Below are 3,803 nucleotides of genomic sequence, written 5' to 3'. Positions count from 1 at the left end.
GAGGAGTTCAAACGGCGTTCAAGCAACGCCTCTGCGCATTGGAAATCAATACACAGAGACGGGAAATTCAGGTTTTAAACAACCGCTGCGCCAACAATGCCTAAACAAACACGCATCGGGTCCGCACGCCCAGCGCCGGCCCCTCTTCGGCACCGACCACTGGTTTTCAACGTGCGACCGTTTCGGACTTTAGACTTTTACTGTTCGGATAAGGGGGGCAAATCTAAGGAACCCTGCTTTTTCTTTCGGCGATAGCATTTCCCTTAAGAGCACTGGCTTTAGCCGTGGGGAGGCTACTGGCAATCTGAAATGCAACCAGGACTCTCAGATCTGAAGCGAGTTCAAAGAAATAACTCGGCTCCTTGCAAAAGCCAACATCTCTCACCTAATCTTTCCTAAAACGTCTACGCAAGGAAAGGAAGGAAACGGCTCTTACCTAACGCAAAGGTTGGAAATTGCTTTTCAGGCACATTTACAGCGGCTGTAGCTGTTCCTTATCCCGGGCAGGGAGCTCTGTCTGCTGCTATCAGTCTGCAAACCACTGCGTGCCTTACAGAGCAATCCCAGGCCAGCTCCGCGCAATTTCAGCCCCTCGCCTCCACCTCCACCTCCACTCCAGGACACGCCTCCCGTGATATCATGTGTCAATCACACGGGCTGCCTGAAAACCTGGAACAGGATTTCCCCTCCAGTCGTTTCCTCTTTCGTTCCCTGTGTACCAACTAGGAAACGTCGCCCTGTACACTCGGGTAATAAACATCCTCTAAAATTTCAGACCGCCTCTAAAACTCCTGCAAATGCGGTTTGTCATAAAAGAATACCTTCGAACTTAGTGATCCATCTTTAGTTGTCAATCTCAGCGAAAGGATTGATGGACTCCACTCTTTTAAAGTTGAATTAGAAAATAATTTTGAAGAATAAAAGATTTAAAAAAAAAAAAACTTGTATGAGACGTCATCACTTCTGATCAGCTAGAGAGAAAATGAATATCGATATAAAAAGATGATAATATAATATTAATGTCCCTATTTAAAGCAAACTTCAGAATATGCGAAATCTGAAAGTTCAGAAGGTGACACTCCTGCCTGCAAATGTGTATATAACAATACGTCTTAAAGGTGAATTTTCCTGCTGTAATTTTATAATATGTGCTCCATCTTGATTTGTGATATAATTTTCCCCGAATCGATCCAATTTTTAAAATTCCAAATTCCTTCTATTTTGTAATATTTTTGTATAGTTTGACACACACAAAAAGCCCAACCCTTTTATTTCTTTTAAATCAGCTAAATGGCGGTCGATTAAAATAGAAATAATTTACTAAGAACTTTTCTAATTCTTACTGGTGGATGATGTGTCATTGAAAAAAGATCATTTTAATCAGTAGGAAATTTGCTTTTTCTTTCATTGGAAGCTACTGGATTTTAGATATTTATTATCAAAATCATGTACCTAATGCTGCAGTGAGAAAAAGTATAAGTGAAATTTAAGGTTCCATAGAGACTTTTAAAAGACGCCTAAAACCCGAAAACATATAGTAAGTAAGTGGAAAAGAAATCTTTTTTCCAGGTACTGCATATCGGAGGTAGCTTAAAGTGTTTGGGAAAATATAGCAAACAAAACAAAACAAAATTAAATCATATATAAATTTGAGAATGGAAATTTTCAGTTCAAAGTAATTTTTAAAATCTCTTTTACAAGATCAAGTGATTCTGTTGAAAATGGCTTTTTCTTTGCTAGATTTTCAAATGTGCGCTTTAAAAAATTAAATAAATAATAATTTTTTTTTTTTTTTAAATTAAAGTGGTGTTCGGAATTACCTTAAGTAACCTAGGGCATGGCTAAGACCATCGACAAGAAAATAACTAAAAATAACACAGAACAAAAAGGACGCTAAGAAGCTACATACTCACTCTATGCTAACATATAAAAACAGGATGCTTTAAAGGATAAAATCAACTGTATTGACACAGTTTCTATTTTTTTCGTAGATTTCATTGTATTTTGGGATGTAATGAACTTTAACTAATGACGGATAGGTTTCTTGACCATTATGAATGGATTTGGAATAGTCAAATCAGAAATAGAATATCAGATCCAAGTACCCTATTCGGTCCTTCAAAATTTTCTCTGCTATCACAGTTTGGGGATGAGAGGTCAGTTCACCAATATGGTAAAACCAGGAGAGGGAGCACTGAACATTCTAGTTCCAGAAATCCTGCAAAAATGCATTTGAAAGAGACCTATTACGAAGAAACTTCAAATTATTTCAACCACAGCTGTATTTATCATTTCCATGAGATTAAGTAATTTTAAATTACAATAATAAATAAAATCCATGAAATTTTATCTATAACACCATCATCACGGGTCATGTTCTATTTAGAAACCAAATATTATGCTGCACAAAATTGACCAATAACACTTTACATCATTTAGCACTAAAATATATTTTTCTCTAAATACTAGACTACAAATAAATGTCGATGTAGCCTTGCCACCCTTGATCTAAAAGATATTTAGTAAAACTCGCCTCTCCTTTTGATTGCCTACAACTATAAGTCTTTGTAGAAATTCTAATTTTTTAGCTTAAAATAGACATTGTTCCTTCTTTTTAAGTCAGTTTATTACAGTGCACCTTAACTGGAAATGGATTTCTGGATATGAAATTTTCCTGAAAAGGAAAACCAATGTAAATATCCATGGGAAAATCTTACAGTAATTTTCAGTTTACTATATTAAGATATGTCTAAAAGAATAAAGTAGAATGGAAAGTGAGCCCTGACTTGTTCTTCATTTTCATGTGAAAACAAGATTAGCCACCTCTCCTGCTGATCTGACTTTTGAAAAAAGAATAAAGTAAAATGGAAAAAAACGAAACAAAACAAAACAAAACTGGTAACTCCTTGCAACTGCCAGTGATCTTTAAAAAAAAAAAAGAAAAAAAAAAGGCGAACTGAGAGGCTTTATTTGCCAAAATAGCAGAACCATAATGTGTTCCAAGCTCTCAAAAAATAATACCTTATTAATTCTTGTAATATGTCTGTGGAGTCATGATAATAAATACAATCTTTTATCTTACTGAAAAGCAAACACAAACAAAAAAAATCACAGAAGTTGTGAGTTAGCCTATGAATATCTAATGAATCATTGAAGAACCAGGAATGGAAACCAAGTCTCAGCTTTCCTTATAGGGCAATAGTCATTATATTACTATACTTCCCCAGAAAAGCTGGCAAGGGTAGGCTGTCTTATTTTCAGTTTCCTTTTGTAAACAATCTTTGTAGTTGACAGAAATAGACCAACGTATTCTGTAAATTTTCCATAAACATTCCCTTCATTTTCATAAGTGTAATTCTCATCCTTCTGCCTCATTTGAAATATTAATATTCTGCATAGATTTCAAATTCTGGAAAAGGACAGATCAAACAATATATCGAGTAAATTGCACTGAATGATTTGTAGAGTTTCTGTCTATAATTCTACACCTAACCATTTGTGGACTTTGTCACAAGGGATGCTATTTTTCTACGAGTTGTAAGAAAAGCAAGAAATGCATATGGAGGGGCTCTGAATTGGTGACCTTCATTCCTCAAGGGTCATCTTCCTTTACAGACTCAAAGTGACGAGAGCTCAGACAAATTGCATCACTACTACATAGCAAAGATTTTGCCAATTAAATCCGCATGGTAAGGTTGTATAAGGGAAGCTTCTTTGCCCTAGTACAAAACAGTCTTAATTTCTTATCTGATCGAAGAATAAATACTGTCTTCTTTCCTCTTCCGTAATATTAAATGTTCTCT

The 3,803-nt window shown here is 35.6% G+C and overlaps 1 protein-coding gene across 2 annotated transcripts in view; it reads right to left on the bottom strand.

The window, feature by feature from the left end:
* Positions 1–864, bottom strand: part of SPRY1 (sprouty RTK signaling antagonist 1) — a 6,404-nt gene extending 5,540 nt beyond the window's left edge. The window contains exon 1 of one of the 2 annotated variants that reach the window (XR_001517417.2): positions 437–864. The gene's annotated coding sequence lies outside the window, so the exon portion shown is untranslated. The remainder of the gene's footprint in view (positions 1–436) is intronic. The other variant, XM_015593955.2, reaches the window with a different exon arrangement.
* Positions 865–3,803: the final 2,939 nt, after the last annotated feature.

Source organism: Pteropus alecto, unplaced genomic scaffold, assembly GCF_000325575.1.
Source record: "Pteropus alecto unplaced genomic scaffold, ASM32557v1 scaffold17, whole genome shotgun sequence".
In the NCBI taxonomy this organism is placed as follows: Eukaryota; Metazoa; Chordata; class Mammalia; order Chiroptera; family Pteropodidae; genus Pteropus; species Pteropus alecto.
Note: the sequence above shows the minus strand (reverse complement) of the source record. Positions and strands in the feature narration are given on the sequence as shown.